We start from the raw sequence: 20347 nt of genomic DNA on the forward strand, positions 1-20347 counted from the left end.
AATTCGGCTAGGGTTTAAAACACAAAAGGAAGGTGTTTTAAAGCATAAAAACAGGAAATAAGGAAGAGGAAATGCAAAGGAGGGTGCGGCAAGGGTTCAAAAGGGTTCTAGGCTTTTGTTTTGTGTCCTAGAATGCATAGAAAGTCTTCATAATTGCTGGAACTTTTAGGGACAATTAGGAAAAATCAAACCAAAGTAGGAAACCTTGGCTTAACTTTCCTACTTCAAGTAGGAATCCTTGTTGGAGGAGGAATCCTTGTTCTTTTAGGAATCCTCATGTGATTAGGAATCCATCTTCAATTAGGAATCCTTCATCGATTAGGAATCCTTCGTCGATTAGGAATCCTTCGTCGATTAGGAATCCTCCTTCATGTAAGCACTTTCCTACTTCAACTAGGAAACATTGTTCAAGTAGGAATCATCATCTTCAAGTCTTCAAATTCGTCCAAACCTTGGCTCCAATTATGTGATAATCATTCCAAGCCCAATTTTGCTCCAAAAAGCTCCAAAATGCATCTTCTTGCATCCTTTGGCCTTAAAACCTGAAAACACATAAAACTAGCTTAAAAGACTACTTTAACTAAGAAAACACCATGGAAATGCATAAGAACTAGCTAACTAAGGCGCATAAATATGCTCCTATCAAATTCCCCCACACTTAGCTTTTGCTAGTCCTCGAGCAAAACAAACAAAAGAAAGGAAACAAAACGAAACAAACTAACCAAAACAAAACCTAAACCTTCCAACGTTTGCCTCAGGGATTTCCAATGCACATGACATGTTAAAGATTGTTATCCCCACAGATTTGAGTCATCTTTACACAAGCACATACTTAATTAAAGCCACCACTTACTAGTTCACAAGTAATCAATTAAAACAATGCTTTGAATGTAGTAACATGCCTTAGAGAATTCCCTCAATTCCTTACAAGATATACACTTGATAGGAGCGTATTTATGCGCCTTAGTTAGCTAGTTCTTATGCATTTCCATGGTGTTTTCTTAGTTAAAGTAGTCTTTTAAGCTAGTTTTATATGTTTTCAGGTTTTAAGGCCAAAGGATGCAAGAAGATGCATTTTGGAGCTTTTTGGAGCAAAATTGGGCTTGGAATGATTATCACATAATTGGAGCCAAGGTTTGGACGAATTTGAGGACTTGAAGATGATGATTCCTACTTGAACAAGGTTTCCTAGTTGAAGTAGGAAAGTGCTTACATGAAGGAGGATTCCTAATCGACGAAGGATTCCTAATCGACGAAGGATTCCTAATCAACGAAGGATTCCTAATTGAAGATGGATTCCTAATCACATGAGGATTCCTAATTGAAGATGGATTCCTAATCACATGAGGATTCCTAGAAGAACAAGGATTCCTACTCCAACAAGGATTCCTACTTGAAATAGGAAAGTTAAGCCAAAGTTTCCTACTTTGGTTTGATTTTTCCTAAATGTCCCTAAAAGTTCCAGCAATTATGAAGACTTCCTAAGCATTCTAGGACATCAAATACACATCTCTTGCACCTTTTGAACCCTTGCCACACTCCCCTTGGTATTTCCTCTTCCTTATTTCCTGATTCTAGGCTTTAAAACACTTTCCTTTTGTGTTTTAAACCCTAGCCGAATTTCCCTTGCTATTTCCTTTAAGTTTCTGATTTTATTTCCTAATTCTAGAATCCTTAGACTTAATTTCTGATTTCCTAATCAACCTAGGGTTTTAATTTCTGTTTTCCTTTAAATAAACCTCTTGGTTGCAGCCACAAAAAATTCCATTCAGCCACACACTCTCCCAAATTCGTCAAAACCCATCCACAACCTCAGAAACCATTCCTCCTCCATCTCTGCCGATTTCCACCACCATTCTTCATATCCACACCTTCCACACAACACCCACACACCATCCCCAAGCCTTGCCGTGCCTCTATACCATCCATAATCCATTCTACATCACAAAAACAGCCCAGAAACCACACCATCCCAATCTACCGCAAGGGGAAGAGAAGGAGACAGTTCACAAAGTTGTTTGGCTCTTCAATCTGAGTTGTTGAACAATTTTAGGTGTATTCTATCTTATATTTCAATGTCTACTTCTTGTAATCTTTGTTTTTCATTGAGTATGATTGGCTAAATTCGTTTTGGCTAAGGGTGTATTCGAAACCATGTTTATTTATGTGAAATAAGTTGATTACTTCCAGTTATCGTTGCATAAGTCGTGAATACAATTTGCTTAACCGTTTAATTCAAAACTTATTCTTGTATGTTGATTGAGAGTACACGCTTAATTTGCATGCTTGAATTTGGTGCTAGGATATAAGTTTATTTCACCTAATCGTTATGAATTTATATTCGCAAGTAGTGAAGGTCGCTAGTCATGATCGTGTTAAGTAGATTCCTGGCAAGAGTATCATGCTTTTCATAGTTACGAATGCCTTGTCGATGCTTATGATTTCCAAAGAACGTAATGATTCTAACTTGTATCTTTATCATGCTGTTCATATAGAGAACTTGTTAGGAATAATTTGTTTGCGATGCATATTCATCCAATTCAATGATTCTAGGGAAATCTGAAGGTTAATTTAAGCGGACCTAATTAACTTGGAGTGTCGAGGTTCACAACTTATTAAATTGATAACTGGAAATTGATTTACATTGCATATATTTCATGTGTGGAGAAGAACCCCTTAGCCATTCCATCATCCATTGATTCATCACAATTTTGTCTTACAATCTGTTTTCTTTTTCAATCTGCCCATTTAATTATTTTCGTCCAAAATCAATCCCACCTTATTCCTTTAAGTCATATTACTTAGAACTTGTCTTAGAATATGTTTTTTGGTGTTTTAGGTCATTAGGAAACCAAAATTCGTCCAAGTTGTGTTAGAGTCCCAAAACTGCCCAGAAAGTGGTTTTTAGGCAATTTTGAGTGTTTGTTTGTGGTTTTGAGTTTTTTTTGGTTTGTTTTAGTATTTTAGATTTTAGTTTTGCATTCTTTGAGTCTAGTTTAGTATTTTAAACTTTGTTTTACAGATTTGAGTCAGTTTAGAGTGTTTTAGCAATCCCTCCTAATCCCCGGTTTAAGAACGATCCCTACTTATCCATACTACATTTGTCAACAAGAGGGTTTAATTTGTGTGTCAACATAATTTTCACATCAACACTCTATTTTCACTCAGATTTTCTAACTCCACACCCTACACTAGTCATATGTGAGAAGATTGATGTAGATATGAAAACGAATGCTCACATATATGTTTCACAAAGAACGCAATTTCTAGAGTTAAGAAGCATGTTTAGATATGATCTCATGAATGGAATGCTACTACTTAGATGCGAGAACCAGTGACACCATATGCTCATACCAAATTCAAACTCCACAAATTGAAACACATTGATAGGAGAATATTTATGCTACTTAATTGGCTTGTTCTCATGCATTTAGGTTGTGTTTACTTAGCTATTTTAGTGTTTAAAGTCACTTTTGTGTGTTTTCAGGTTCTAAGGTCAAAGTGTGCAAAAAGAAGCAAAATGGAGTTTGGAATGCATGTCACATATTTGGAGCCAAGGTTTGGACGAATTTGAAGGCTTGAAGATGATGATTCCTACTTGAACAAGGTTTCCTAGTTGAAGTAGGAAAGTGCTTACATGAAGGAGGATTCCTAATCAACGAAGGATTCCTAATTGACGAAGGATTCCTAATTGAAGATGGATTCCTAATCACATGAGGATTCCTAGAAGAACAAGGATTCCTACTCCAACAAGGATTCCTACTTGAAGTAGGAAAGTTAAGCCAAGGTTTCCTACTTTGGTTTGATTTTTCCTAATTGTCCCTAAAAGTTCCAGCAATTATGAAGATTTTCTAAGCATTCTAGGACACAAAACAAAAGCCTAGAACCCTTATGGACCCCTTGCCACACTCCCTTGCCCTTTCCTCTTCCTTGCCGTGCAAGGGAGAGGGCTCTTTCCTGTTTTGGAGCATTAAAACACCTTCCTTTTATTGCTTTAAACCCTGGCCGAATTTCCTTGACCTTTCCTTTTAATTTTCTGATTTGTTTCCTTAATTCTAGAAGCTTTAAACTTAATTTCTGATTTCCTAATCAACCTAGGGTTTTAATTTCTGTTTTCCTTTAAATAAACCTCTTTGTTGCAGCCACAAAACATTCTATTCAGCCACACACTCTCCCAAATTCGTCAAACCCCATCCACAACCTCAGAAACCATTCCTCCTCCATCTCTGCCGATTTCCACCACCATTCATCATCTCCACACCTTCCACACAACACCCATACACTACCCCCAAGCCTTGCCGTGCCCCTACACCATCCATAATCCATTCTACATTACACAAACCCCCCAGAAATCATCCTCACCCAATCTGCCGCAAGGAGAAGAGAAGGAGACAGTTCATGAAAATTGTTTGGCTCTTCAATCTGAGTTGTTGAACAATTTTAGGTGTATTCTATCTTATATTTCAATGTCTACTTCTTGTAATCTTTGTTTTTCATTGAGTATGGTTGGCTAAATTCGTTTTGGCTAAGGGTGTATTCGAAACCATGTTTATTTATGTGAAATAAGTTGATTACTTCCAGTTATCGTTGCATAAGTCGTGAATACAATTTGCTTAACCGTTTAATTCAAAACTTATTCTTGTATGTTGATTGAGAGTGCACGCTTGATTTGCATGCTGGAATTTGGTGCTAGAATATAAGTTTGTTACACCTAATCGTTATGAATTTATATTCGCAAGTAGTGAAGATCGCTAGTCACGATCGTGTTAAGTAGATTCATGGCAGGAGTATCATGCTTTTCATAGTTACAATTGCCTTGTCGATGCTTATGATTTCCAAAGAACTTAATGATTCTAACTTGTATCTTTATCATGCTGTTCATATAGAGAATTTGTTAGGAATAATTTGTTTGCGATGCATATTCATCCAATTCAATGATTCTAGGGAAATCTGAAAGTTAATTTAAGCGGACCTAATTAACTTGGAGTGTCGAGGTTCATAACTTATTGAATTGATAACTGGAAATCGATTACGTTGCATAAATTTCATGTGTGGAGAAGAACCCCTTAGCCATTCCATCACCCATTGATTCATCACATTTAGTTTACAATCTGTTTTAATTTACAATCTGTGCATTTAGTTCAAATTCGTCCAAACACAATTCCCCCATATTTTGTTAAGTTTGAGTCTTCATAATCTGTCCTCTTTGGTGTTTTTAAGTATTTTGAGTCATAAGTTTTGTCAAATTCGTCCAAATCTTGTCTTAGTTGCTGTTTGAGTCAATTAACTTGTTTTAGTCAGTTTTGGGCAGATTTGAGTGTTTCAAATCTGTTTTGAATCTTAGTAGTCTAATTAGAGTCTTTAAGTTTAGTTTTTGTGTTTCTAAGTCGATTTGTATTAGATTAGCACCCCTAGTTAATCCCCGGTTAGAACGATCCCTACTTACATCATTACTACAATTGTCACAAATAGGGTTTAATTTGTGTGTCAAGTTAATTTTCACATCAAATTTTGGCGCCGTTGCCGGGGATTAGCAAAGTTGCTAATCCCTTGTCTTGAGTCTTGTTTAAATTGTTTCAATTCTGTTTTGTTTTTGAATTTTGCACCGTGTGTGTGTGTTTTGTCTTTGTGCCGTGTATAGGCACCTTATTTCCTTACTTGTGCCGAGTCTATTAAGGTGGTTATTAACCTTGTTTGCTCTTGTGTGCAGGTACTAGTTTATGACCCGTAGCTCACAACCTGTTCGTGAGCATATCTTCGACTTTGACGGTGATTTTGAGAGGATGTTGAGAAGGAAAAAGAAATTGCACAAGTCTAATCCTCCTAGCCCCGAACCTGAATTAGAAGAGCAAGAAGTTGAGGTTGAAGAGGAGGCCACGGCAAGAGTTGAAGAAGAAGTACCAACCATGGCAGTCGACAATCGAACCATCAAGGAGCTTTCTGCCTCGGGTTTGGCCAATGCAGCCCCTCTTTGCATCCAATACCCTAGGGCAGCTCCTGATAAGACCGATGAATTTGAATTGAAGTCGAGCTTGTTACATCATGTTCCAAAGTACCATGGGCTGTCCATGGAAGACCCAAACAAACACTTGAAGGAGTTTGAAGTTGTTTGTTCAAGCATGACGCCGGTAAATGTTGATGGCAACATTTTGAAGATGAAAGCTTTTCCATTCTCTCTAATGGATAAAGCTAAAGATTGGTTGTATGAATTGGCCCCGGGGACGGTTACCTCGTGGGAGAGCATGAAACGAGCGTTTTTGGAAAAATTCTTTCCAACCTCAAGAGTCATTCTTTTGAGGAAACGCATTAGTGGCATCCAACAAAGCCAAGGTGAGTCATTTCCAACATATTATGAACGTTTTAAAACTCTTGTTGCTTCTTGTCCACAGCATCAAATGAAGGAGGAGTTGCTCCTTCAATACTTCTACGAAGGACTCCTTCCCATGGAACGCCAAATGCTAGATGCCTCGGCGGGTGGTGCATTGGTGGACATGACTCCGGTGGCTGCCAAGACTCTCATTGCGAACCGAGCACACAACGCACAACAATATGAAGGTGTTGGGCAGAGAGATACCCCACGGCCACATCATGTAAATGAGGTAAGTTCTATTTCTGAGTTACAATCCCAAATGGCTAACCTCACTTCTATGTTATCGCAGTTTGTTGAAGGCCCCAAAACGCAAGGAACTACAATCTATTGTGTATGCTCCATTCAAGGACACCAATCGGATCAATGCCCTCAATTAATTGAAAATGGAGGGTGGGAATCTGCCCATGCCGTGGGTTATGGGAATCAAAACCAACCAAGGGGTGATCCTTTCTCTAATACATACAATCAAGGATGGCGTGACCACCCAAATTTGAGATGGAGAGATGCACAACAACCTGCCCAACAAGGTGGATTCCGACAACCTCCGGGTTTCTTTCCAAGGCCAATGGCACCACAACCACCTCCTCAAGCACAATCATCACAAAACAACTCAGGTACTTCTATGAATGATGATAAAACTTATCAATTACTGACCACAATGGCGCAGGGATTGCAGACCCAAGCAAAGGAAGTTAATGAGCTCAAGAAGCAAATGGGCCAAATGGCCGAGTTTTTGGGACAATTCCGTGAAAATGGTAAGTTACCAAGCACTACGGTGGTCAATCCCAAGGGTGGTTTCGAAACCGCAAATGCAATCATGCTAAGGAGTGGAAAAGAAGTTGGGGCAGGTCCTACACCACCAAAATCAGGTCCCAAAGAAGATGAAACGTTGAAATCTGAAGAGGAGAACCCAAAGCAACCCACGGCAAAGGTGGAGCAACCTTTGCCGCAAGCAACCATTGATCTTAAGTCCTCCAATCCGTCCACCCTAGGTAAGAAAGTTCCAAGTTCAGTTACTTCTAACATTAGTCCACCCAATGTGCCCTTTCCTAGCAGATTTTTGCAATCCAAGAATGAAGAGGAGGAAAAAGATGTTCTAGAGACATTTAGGAAAGTTCAAGTTAACATACCTCTTTTGGATGCAATCAAGCAAATCCCGAAGTATGCCAAGTTCTTGAAGAAGCTTTGTACAACAAGGAAGCGGATTCGGGAGAAGGAGGTGGTACATGTAAGCGAGAATGTTTCTGCAATGTTGCAAAGGAAGCTACCACCTAAATGCAAAGATCCGGGTAGTTTCACAATCCCTTGTGTAATTGGTAATACAAGATTTGAGCATGCTATGCTAGATTTAGGTGCATCAATTAATGTTATGCCATATTCCGTTTATGCATCCATGAATCTAGGAAAGCTTAAAAATGATGGCGTTATAATTCAATTAGCCGATCGATCTAATGCATATCCCAAGGGAGTGTTGGAAGATGTTTTGGTGCAGGTAGACCACTTGATTTTTCCTGCAGATTTCTACGTACTTGATATGGAGGACTCAACCCACTCTCCATCATCACCACTCTTACTTGGACGACCTTTCATGAAAACGGCTCAAACCAAGATTGATGTGGCCAAGGGAGCTGTAACTATGGCCTTTGGTGGTGATATGATTAACTTTAAGATTCCTGAATCGATTGAGAATACTAATGATGTTCGTTCTTGTTGTGCCATTAATGTAATTGAAAATATAGGGCCGGAATGTTCAACACTAGTCAAGAAGAATGCACCTCGAACTACCATCGAGGAGGGAATTGGAGTGAGCAACAAAGAATGCACGGCTTCAACCTTGAAGTCACCAAATTTGGCCGAGTGCAACCTTTGTGCATCTGTCCATTGTTCTACCACTTCTATGCCGCACCTAGGTAAGCCACCTAATCCAATTTCAATTCCCATTTCAACTAATCGGTTGTTACCTTGTATGGTGCAGGTACCTAATCAAAGTCAATATGGTGGGAGAGTTCGTGTTGATTTAGAGAAGCACAACACGACACTACGAAAGGATAATTATCCCATTCCATTCAAGGACCCCAAGCATGAAGTGGTTCGAAGGACAAGGCGTAGAGGAAACACCCCTCCATGCCGTGGGGTTCCATAAACCTTCAAAGGAGCATCGTCCGGCTGCAAGACGTAAAAGAAAGCGCTTCGTGGGAGGCAACCCATGCAATCAACAAAGGAATCTCTTGGAATCACTCCAATTCCAGATTTGAATTTCTCAAACCCTTCTCTTTGTTGTTTACCATCTGCCATGATTAGTTTAGTTGCTGTTTGTTTGTTTGATTTTTGTTTATGTTAGTTTATGCTTGAAACATTGAGGACAATGTTTGATTTAAGTGTGGGGGGGTAAACAATATGTTTGCATGAAAATTCGTGGGTTTTATTTACCTATCACTTACAATGTTGTTTCTTGCTGTTTTAAGTGTTTTTAGTATGTTTTGAAGCATTTTGGTGTGTTTAGACATAGAAATCCGAAAATCTCATAAAAATTTGAAAAATTTGTTTTGAAAAACCCAAAAAGAGTTGTTTTTGTGTGTTTGTTTGTGTCTTAGGGTACCTTCCAACACAATGATGAGGATTCGGTTTGTAATTACATGGCTGTTAAAAAGAGTGATTAACATGGATGAAAGTTTGATTTACTCTTTGTTTATGCTTGGTTGTGGTTATAACTTATGAATGCACATGCAATCATAAAAGAAAAAATTCAGTTTTTTTTTTGTAACATGCTTGAAGGAAGGAACTCAAACTAACGCTACAACCTTGTGAGACTTGAGCCTAAACGTTTATTTGGAGAGTTAAAATCTGTGCATTCTTTGTTTTCTAAGTCGTTGCATGATCTCATTATTCTTTGCTTGGTTGCTACTTAGAAGGCGTTTCATCATTTAGTTCCAAATGCTAGAACTCATGCCCATTTCATTCAAAGCATGTTATTGATTTGCATAACACATATTCAAGATGAAGTTGTGTAGTGACCACCACCTTAGCCAAATGCCGTGTGCCCTATGTCATTATGTTTTGTAGGTTTTAACCCCATTGAGCCTTGTTAGCCTTCATTATTTGTTAACCCATGTTTTCCTCACCTAGCCTAGTTAGGACCATCCATACCCTTGTTCTTAAAAGCATAGTAAAGCATGATTCGAATTGAATTCCTTTTGATCTATGTTGGCAGAAACTAAGTGTGGGGGAAGTATTTTTTTCGTGAGGAATTGTGTGCCATAGGCACGGCAAAGAAAAGAAAGAAAAAAAAAAATTCGTGGAAAAAGAAAAAAATGAAGAAAAAGTATGAAAAAGAGTTGAAAAGTTGAGAAAAAGAGTTCCAAAGTATTGTTTGTTGAAGTAAGGGTCCAAAACAATGAATTTGACCCTAAGGAGTTGTTTAAGTCTCCCCCTTGTGTTTTAAAGTTAATTTCTGCAATCTAAGTGAATTCTAAGTCTCAATTTCATTGCTTTGCTTACTATTGCTTGAAGAACGTTTGTTTTCCCTTTCCTTTCCTTGTTAGCCAATACCCCAAGCCCCATTACAACCCTTAACTTCTATCTTGAGTGTTATGTGTTTCAATTTGTGGAGTTTGAATTTGGTATGAGCATATGGTGTCACTGGTTCTCGCATCTAAGTAGTAGCATTCCATTCATGAGATCATATCTAAACATGCTTCTTAACTCTAGAAATTGCGTTCTTTGTGATACATATATGTGAGCATTCGTTTTCATATCTACATCAATCTTCTCACATATGACTAGTGTAGGGTGTGTAGTTAGAAAATCTGAGTGAAAATAGAGTGTATATCTTGTAAGGAATTGAGGGAATTCTCTAAGGCATGTTACTACATTCAAAGCATTGTTTTAATTGATTACTTGTGAACTAGTAAGTAGTGGCTTAAATTAAGTATGTGCTTGTGTAAAGATGACTCAAATCTGTGGGGATAACAATCTTTAACATGTCATGTGCATTGGAAATCCTTGAGGCAAACGTTGGAAGGTTTAGGTTTTGTTTTGGTTAGTTTGTTTCGTTTTGTTTCCTTCCTTTTGTTTGTTTTGCTCGAGGACTAGCAAAAGCTAAGTGTGGGGGAATTTGATAGGAGCGTATTTATGCGCCTTAGTTAGCTAGTTCTTATGCATTTCCATGGTGTTTTCTTAGTTAAAGTAGTTTTTTACAAAATTGTGATGAATCAATGGATGATGGAATGGCTAAGGGGTTCTTCTCCACACATGAAATTTATGCAACGTAATCGATTTCCAGTTATCAATTCAATAAGTTATGAACCTCGACACTCCAAGTTAATTAGGTCCGCTTAAATTAACTTTCAGATTTCCCTAGAATCATTGAATTGGATGAATATGCATCGCAAACAAATTATTCCTAACAAGTTCTCTATATGAACAGCATGATAAAGATACAAGTTAGAATCATTAAGTTCTTTGGAAATCATAAGCATCGACAAGGCAATTGTAACTATGAAAAGCATGATACTCCTGCCATGAATCTACTTAACACGATCGTGACTAGCGATCTTCACTACTTGCGAATATAAATTCATAACGATTAGGTGTAACAAACTTATATTCTAGCACCAAATTCCAGCATGCAAATCAAGCGTGCACTCTCAATCAACATACAAGAATAAGTTTTGAATTAAACGGTTAAGCAAATTGTATTCACGACTTATGCAACGATAACTGGAAGTAATCAACTTATTTCACATAAATAAACATGGTTTCGAATACACCCTTAGCCAAAACGAATTTAGCCAATCATACTCAATGAAAAACAAAGATTACAAGAAGTAGACATTGAAATATAAGATAGAATACACCTAAAATTGTTCAACAACTCAGATTGAAGAGCCAAACAATTTTCATGAACTGTCTCCTTCTCTTCTCCTTGCGGCAGATTGGGTGAGGATGATTTCTGGGGGGTTTGTGTGATGTAGAATGGATTATGGATGGTGTAGGGGCACGGCAAGGCTTGGGGGTAGTGTATGGGTGTTGTGTGGAAGGTGTGGAGATGAAGATTGGTGGTGGAAATCGGCAGAGATGGAGGAGGAATGGTTTCTGAGGTTGTGGATGGGGTTTGACGAATTTGGGAGAGTGTGTGGCTGAATGGCATTTTTTTGTGGCTGCAACCAAGAGGTTTATTTAAAGGAAAACAGAAATTAAAACCCTAGGTTGATTAGGAAATCAGAAATTAAGTCTAAGGATTCTAGAATTAGGAAATAAAATCAGAAACTTAAAGGAAATAGCAAGGGAAATTCGGCTAGGGTTTAAAACACAAAAGGAAAGTGTTTTAAAGCCTAGAATCAGGAAATAAGGAAGAGGAAATACCAAGGGGAGTGTGGCAAGGGTTCAAAAGGTGCAAGAGATGTGTATTTGATGTCCTAGAATGCTTAGGAAGTCTTCATAATTGCTGGAACTTTTAGGGACATTTAGGAAAAATCAAACCAAAGTAGGAAACTTTGGCTTAACTTTCCTATTTCAAGTAGGAATCCTTGTTCTTCTAGGAATCCTCATGTGATTAGGAATCCATCTTCAATTAGGAATCCTCATGTGATTAGGAATCCATCTTCAATTAGGAATCCTTCGTTGATTAGGAATCCTTCATCGATTAGGAATCCTTCGTCGATTAGGAATCCTCCTTCATGTAAGCACTTTCCTACTTCAACTAGGAAACCTTGTTCAAGTAGGAATCATCATCTTCAAGTCCTCAAATTCGTGCAAACCTTGGCTCCAATTATGTGATAATCATTCCAAGCCCAATTTTGCTCCAAAAAGCTCCAAAATGCATCTTCTTGCATCCTTTGGCCTTAAAACCTGAAAACATATAAAACTAGCTTAAAAAACTACTTTAACTAAGAAAACACCATGGAAATGCATAAGAACTAGCTAACTAAGGCGCATAAATACGCTCCTATCAAATTCCCCCACACTTAGCTTTTGCTAGTCCTCGAGCAAAACAAACAAAAGGAAGGAAACAAAACGAAACAAACTAACCAAAACAAAACCTAAACCTTCCAACGTTTGCCTCAAGGATTTCCAATGCACATGACATGTTAAAGATTGTTATCCCCACAGATTTGAGTCATCTTTACACAAGCACATACTTAATTTAAGCCACTACTTACTAGTTCACAAGTAATCAATTAAAACAATGCTTTGAATGTAGTAACATGCCTTAGAGAATTCCCTCAATTCCTTACAAGATATACACTCTATTTTCACTCAGATTTTCTAACTACACACCCTACACTAGTCATATGTGAGAAGATTGATGTAGATATGAAAACGAATGCTCACATATATGTATCACAAAGAACGCAATTTCTAGAGTTAAGAAGCATGTTTAGATATGATCTCATGAATGGAATGCTACTACTTAGATGCGAGAACCAGTGACACCATATGCTCATACCAAATTCAAACTCCACAAATTGAAACACATAACACTCAAGATAGAAGTTAAGGGTTGTAATGGGGCTTGGGGTATTGGCTAACAAGGAAAGGAAAGGGAAAACAAACGTTCTTCAAGCAATAGTAAGCAAAGCAATGAAATTGAGACTTAGAATTCACTTAGATTGCAGAAATTAACTTTAAAACACAAGGGGGAGACTTAAACAACTTCTTAGGGTCAAATTCATTGTTTTGGACCCTTACTTCAACAAACAATACTTTGGAACTCTTTTTTCTCAACTTTTCAACTCTTTTTCATACTTTTTCTTCATTTTTTTCTTTTTCCACGAATTTTTTTTTTTTCTTTCTTTTCTTTGCCGTGCCTATGGCACACAATTCCTCACGAAAAAAATACTTCCCCCACACTTAGTTTCTGCCAACATAGATCAAAAGGAATTCAATTCGAATCATGCTTTACTATGCTTTTAAGAACAAGGGTATGGATGGTCCTAACTAGGCTAGGTGAGGAAAACATGGGTTAACAAATAATGAAGGCTAACAAGGCTCAATGGGGTTAAAACCTACAAAACATAATGACATAGGGCACACGGCATTTGGCTAAGGTGGTGGTCACTACACAACTTCATCTTGAATATGTGTTATGCAAATCAATAACATGCTTTGAATGAAATGGGCATGAGTTCTAGCATTTGGAACTAAATGATGAAACGCCTTCTAAGTAGCAACCAAGCAACGAATAATGAGATCATGCAACGACTTAGAAAACAAAGAATGCACAGATTTTAACTCTCCAAATAAACGTTTAGGCTCAAGTCTCACAAGGTTGTAGCGTTAGTTTGAGTTCCTTCCTTCAAGCATGTTACAAAAACTGATTTTTCCTTTATGATTGCATGTGAATTCATGAGTTATAACCACAACTAAGCATAAACAAAGAGTAAATTAAACTTTCATCCATGTTAATCACTCTTTTTAACAGCCATGTAATTACAAACCGAATCCTCATCATTGTGTTGGAAGGTACCCTAAGACACAAACAAACACACAAAAACAACTCTTTTTGGGTTTTTCAAACAAATTTTTCAAATTTTTATGTGATTTTCGGATTTTTACTTCAAAACACACTAAAACACAAAAAAACTGCTCAAAAACACTTAAAAACAGCAAGGAACAAGTCTCCAAGTTAAGGGTGATAAAATCCCACGAATTTGCATCAAAAACACTTAGTTACCCCCCCCCACACTTAAATCAAACATTGTCCTCAATGTTTCAAGCATAAAATCACATCAAACAAAAAGAAACACACAAACAGCAACGAAATAGCAAAACTGGCAGATTAGAAAGAATCAACAAAGAGAAGGGTTTAGGAACGCAAATCTGGAATTGGAGTGATTCCTTGGGCTTCCTTTGTTGAATTGCATGGGTTGCCTCCCACGAAGCGCTTGCTTTAACGTCTTGCAGCCGGACGATACTTCTCTTTAAGCTCCCGTAGGTCCCATAGCATGGAATTGATCCTTGAACGGAAGGTGATACTTGAAGTGATCCGGCAATGGTTTAAATTCGAGAGTGGGTTCCTGAATTATTAACAACATGTAAGTATAAAACGTAATGGAAATTGGAGAAGGTGACTTACTTGCTTTGTCCGACAAGAACTTAATTACAAACACCACTTCTTTGAAAGTTTTAGGGACTTTGAATTTGGCCAGATTTACTACGATGGTTGTGACTTGTCCCGTGTGATCAAATTCAACTTCTTTGGGGATGGTTGTCTCAAGTACATGCTCTTTGATGAATTCTAGATACTCCCCATCCACTTTCTTCTCTTGAATCCTTCTTCTTGGTGTACAATTCTCTTTAGGGATTTCAACACAATCTGGAACTTGTTTTGGTGTACCAAGAATTGGGATATCACTTTGCACCTTGGGAAGGGCTTCCACGATGTCTTTTTCACTCTCTTCTTCCTTGGGAATAAAAAACCTACGAGGAAAAGGGACATTTGGTGGAATGGGGAAAGAAAGAATTGAATTTGGAACCAACTTACCTGAGTTGGACGGCATAGGGACTCTAGGAGGCTGCGGCAAGGGTTGTTCTACCCTTGCCGTGGGTGTGTCTTCTTCCTTCTCCTCAATTAGTAGATGTTCGTCCTCCTCTTGGCTTTGTTTGGATGCCCTTGGTTCAGCGCCGACCTCCATGGCACTTCCCAAAGTGATGGCTTTAGTAATTTCAAAATCTTCCATTGAATTTACAATGTTTGCGTTGGAGAATTCACTTTGTTCTTGAATTTGTGCCATGAACTCCACAATCTGCCCAACGTGCTTCTCTAATTCATCCATCTTGTTGGCTTGATTTTCTCCTTCATGTGTCAAAGAGGTGAGTAATTGAACAATTTGGTCATTATCCATTGACGTACCTGAATTTGTTTGGGAAGATTGTGGTGGTGCATATGGCCACTGATAGAACTCCTCAGATGGCTGCGAGCATTCTTCTTGTTGTGAGCCCTGCGTCAAAGAGGTTAGTACATCAAGAATTTCATCATAACTCATGGGCATACTTGAATTCGATTGGATTTGTTGTGGGGGAGGTGGTGGTGGCTGCAAAGGCGTGGTGTAAAACTCCTCATATGGCTGCCAATATGCATCTTGTTGAGCCTCCTTGGCTTGATTTTGTGAGCCCTGCACCAAAGAATTTAATTCGTTAAGAATTTGATTATAATCTATTGACGAACCTGAGTTTGATTGAGCATAGTGCATAGGTCTTGAATAGAACTCCTCATATGGCTGCCAATATCCTTCGTGTTGAGCTTGTTGAGATTCCCACCACATAGAAGTTGAATGATCACTCCAATCTCTTTGTGGACATTGATTGGCTTGATATCCTTGCCCATAAGACGCACCAAATGTAGGGACACTTTGCATTGTGGTCCTTTTGGCATACTGCGACAATTGAGAAGTAAGATTTGCCAATTGAGCTTCAATGCTACCAAAATCCATGTCCTACTTCTCTAGTACCTAAAATCAAAGAAACAAAACTATATCAAATATCAAAAGTAAATAAAACAAAGCAAAACAAAATCAGTAACTAAGATAGAAAACAAACGAAAATAAAAATAAAAAGAAACAACGAGGGATTAGCAAAATTGCTAATCCCCGGCAACGGCGCCAAAATTTGATGCGTAAAATAACTAAACACACAAATTAAACCCTCTTGTTGACAAATGTAGTATGGATAAGTAGGGATCGTTCTTAAACCGGGGATTAGGAGGGATTGCTAAAACACTCTAAACTGACTCAAATCTGTAAAACAAAGTTTAAAATACTAAACTAGACTCAAAGAATGCAAAACTAAAATCTAAAATACTAAAACAAACCAAAAGACTCAAAACAGCAAACAAACACTCAAAATTGCCTAAAAACCACTTTCTGGGCAGTTTTGGGACTCTAACACAACTTGGACGAATTTTGGTTTCCTAATGACCTAAAACACCTAAAAACATATTCTAAGACAAGTTCTAAGTAATATGACTTAAAGGAATAAGGTGGGATTGATTTTGGACGAAAATAATTAAATGGGCAGATTGAAAAAGAAAACAGATTGTAAGACAAAATTGTGATGAATCAATGGATGATGGAATGGCTAAGGGGTTCTTCTCCACACATGAAATTTATGCAACGTAATCGATTTCCAGTTATCAATTCAATAAGTTATGAACCTCGACACTCCAAGTTAATTAGGTCCGCTTAAATTAACTTTCAGATTTCCCTAGAATCATTGAATTGGATGAATATGCATCGCAAACAAATTATTCCTAACAAGTTCTCTATATGAACAGCATGATAAAGATACAAGTTAGAATCATTAAGTTCTTTGGAAATCATAAGCATCGACAAGGCAATTGTAACTATGAAAAGCATGATACTCCTGCCATGAATCTACTTAACACGATCGTGACTAGCGATCTTCACTACTTGCGAATATAAATTCATAACGATTAGGTGTAACAAACTTATATTCTAGCACCAAATTCCAGCATGCAAATCAAGCGTGCACTCTCAATCAACATACAAGAATAAGTTTTGAATTAAACGGTTAAGCAAATTGTATTCACGACTTATGCAACGATAACTGGAAGTAATCAACTTATTTCACATAAATAAACATGGTTTCGAATACACCCTTAGCCAAAACGAATTTAGCCAATCATACTCAATGAAAAACAAAGATTACAAGAAGTAGACATTGAAATATAAGATAGAATACACCTAAAATTGTTCAACAACTCAGATTGAAGAGCCAAACAATTTTCATGAACTGTCTCCTTCTCTTCTCCTTGCGGCAGATTGGGTGAGGATGATTTCTGGGGGGTTTGTGTGATGTAGAATGGATTATGGATGGTGTAGGGGCACGGCAAGGCTTGGGGGTAGTGTATGGGTGTTGTGTGGAAGGTGTGGAGATGAAGATTGGTGGTGGAAATCGGCAGAGATGGAGGAGGAATGGTTTCTGAGGTTGTGGATGGGGTTTGACGAATTTGGGAGAGTGTGTGGCTGAATGGCATTTTTTTGTGGCTGCAACCAAGAGGTTTATTTAAAGGAAAACAGAAATTAAAACCCTAGGTTGATTAGGAAATCAGAAATTAAGTCTAAGGATTCTAGAATTAGGAAATAAAATCAGAAACTTAAAGGAAATAGCAAGGGAAATTCGGCTAGGGTTTAAAACACAAAAGGAAAGTGTTTTAAAGCCTAGAATCAGGAAATAAGGAAGAGGAAATACCAAGGGGAGTGTGGCAAGGGTTCAAAAGGTGCAAGAGATGTGTATTTGATGTCCTAGAATGCTTAGGAAGTCTTCATAATTGCTGGAACTTTTAGGGACATTTAGGAAAAATCAAACCAAAGTAGGAAACTTTGGCTTAACTTTCCTATTTCAAGTAGGAATCCTTGTTCTTCTAGGAATCCTCATGTGATTAGGAATCCATCTTCAATTAGGAATCCTCATGTGATTAGGAATCCATCTTCAATTAGGAATCCTTCGTTGATTAGGAATCCTTCATCGATTAGGAATCCTTCGTCGATTAGGAATCCTCCTTCATGTAAGCACTTTCCTACTTCAACTAGGAAACCTTGTTCAAGTAGGAATCATCATCTTCAAGTCCTCAAATTCGTCCAAACCTTGGCTCCAATTATGTGATAATCATTCCAAGCCCAATTTTGCTCCAAAATGCATCTTCTTGCATCCTTTGGCCTTAAAACCTGAAAACATATAAAACTAGCTTAAAAAACTACTTTAACTAAGAAAACACCATGGAAATGCATAAGAACTAGCTAACTAAGGCGCATAAATACGCTCCTTTCAAATTTTTATGTGATTTTCGGATTTTTGCATCAAAACACACTAAAACACACCAAAACTGCTCAAAAACACTTAAAAACAGTAAGGAACAAGTCTCCAAGTTAAGGGTGATAAAATCCCACGAATTTGCATCTAAAACACTTAGTTACCCCCCCCACACTTAAATCAAACATTGTCCTCTATGTTTCAAGCATAAAACCACACTAAACAAAAAGAAACACACAAACAGCAAGTAAATAACAAAACTGGGCAGATTAGAAACAAGCAACAAAGTGAAGGGTTTTAGGAACGCAAATCTGGAATTGGAGTGATTCCTAGGGCTTCCTTTGTTGAATTGCATGGGTTGCCTCCCAAGTAGCGCTTTCTTTTACGTCTTGAAGCCGGACGAAGAACACAATCATGCCCCATTGGAGCCCACGGCATGGAGTGGGATCTCCTCCACAACCTGCCCCACAAAGTTCTTGTACATTGCATCCTTGAACGGAAATGGATAGTGATGTTTGTTGATGGGTGCGTTGTGTTGCCTAAGGTTCATGTTCATGCGCCCACCATCGGGGATTTGCTTGGGTACCTGCACCAAAGAAGGCAACCACCTATCAACTTTAATGGGAATTGGATTTGGATTAGGTGGCTTACCTATGTGATGTGATGAAGTGGTAGCAAGGTGAACATTCTTCCCCATGGTGCTTTCGGCCACTTTGAGGGCAGTGACTGTGGGGTCCCTATGCTCTACTCCAATTCCCTCGTCTTGCATGGCTCTTGATGCAACCTTTGTGTTAGGGGCTGAATGGTCCGCCCCTATCTTTTCTATTGTATCAATAACACAACAAGAACGAACAACGTTAGGAGTCTCAATGGATTCAGAAATTTTAAAACAAATCATATCACCACCAAATGCCATAGTTACTTCTCCTTTGGCTACATCAATCTTGGTTTGAGCCGTTTTCATGAAAGGCCGTCCAAGGAGAATGGGCAATGAAGGAGCATGATCCGATTCATCCATCTCAAGAACATAGAAATCCGCCAGAAAGATCAAATGATTAACCTGCACCAAAACATCTTCCACAACTCCCTTTGGGTATGCATTAGATCTATCGGCCAATTGTATGATTACACCATCATTTTTTAACTTGCCTAGGTTCATAGATGCATAAATTGAATATGGCATAACATTTATGGATGCACCTAAGTCTAACATGGCATATTTGAACCTAGTATTACCAATGACACAAGGAATGGTGAAACTACCCGGATCTTTGCATTTAGGAGGTAGTTTACGTTGTATCATGGCAGACACATTCTCACTTACCTGTACCACTTCTTTCTCCCGAAAACGTTTCTTTGTCGTACAAAGCTTCTTCAAACACTTGGCGTACTTCGGGATTTGCTTGATTGCATCCAAGAGAGGGTATGTTAACTTGAACCTTCCTAAATGTCTCTAGAACATCTTTTTCCTCCTCTTCATTCTTGAATAGCAAAAATCTGCTAGGAAAGGGCAAATTGGGTGGAATAATGTTAGAATTAACCAAACTTGGACTCATCTTAGGGTGGACGGATTGGATGGCTTAGGGGACATGGGTGCTTGCGGCAAAGGTGGTGCTACCTTTGCCGTGAGTGGACTTGGTGTCTCCACTTCAGATTTCAACGTTTCATCCTCTTTGGGACCTGATTTTGGTGGTGTAGGACCTGCCCCAACTTCTTTTCCACTCCTTAACATGATTGCATTTGCGGTTTCAAAGCCTCCTTTTGGATTCGCAATGGTTGAACTAGTAAGTTTTCCTTATTCTCTAAACTGCCCAACAAACTCCGCAATCTGCCCAATTTGCTTCTCCAATTGATCTACCCTAATGTTCGTGCTTTGCATTGCTTGGGTTTGCTTTTCCTGCCCATGAGTCAACTTGGTTAGTATCTTAAGAAGTGCATCATTGTCTAGGGACGTAACTGAAGCATTTGGGTCAGATTGTGGTTGGTTTTGATTGGGTGTGTACGGCTTGGTGAAGAACCCCGGGGGTTGTTGCCTAAAGCCTCCTTGGTTTTGAGGTTGTTGGGGCTCCCTCCACTTGAAATTTGGGTGGTCTCTCCAACCGGGATTGTATGTATTTGAATAAGGATCATTCCTTGGTTGGTTTTGACCTTGAAACCCAATTGCATGGGCGCTTTCCCATCCACCATTTTCAATCAACTGTGGAC

The 20347-nt window shown here is 38.4% G+C and overlaps 1 long non-coding RNA gene across 1 annotated transcript; it reads left to right on the forward strand.

Annotated features, from left to right (window-relative positions):
• The first annotated feature begins 11668 nt into the window (after positions 1-11668).
• Positions 11669-17721, forward strand: LOC126602738 (uncharacterized). Its single transcript, XR_007616176.1, has 2 exons — positions 11669-11742; positions 17591-17721. It is a non-coding gene; the product is annotated as an uncharacterized LOC126602738 (long non-coding RNA).
• Positions 17722-20347: the final 2626 nt, after the last annotated feature.

The sequence above is a fragment of the Malus sylvestris genome, chromosome 15 (assembly GCF_916048215.2).
Source record: "Malus sylvestris chromosome 15, drMalSylv7.2, whole genome shotgun sequence".
NCBI classification, from domain to species: Eukaryota; Viridiplantae; Streptophyta; class Magnoliopsida; order Rosales; family Rosaceae; genus Malus; species Malus sylvestris.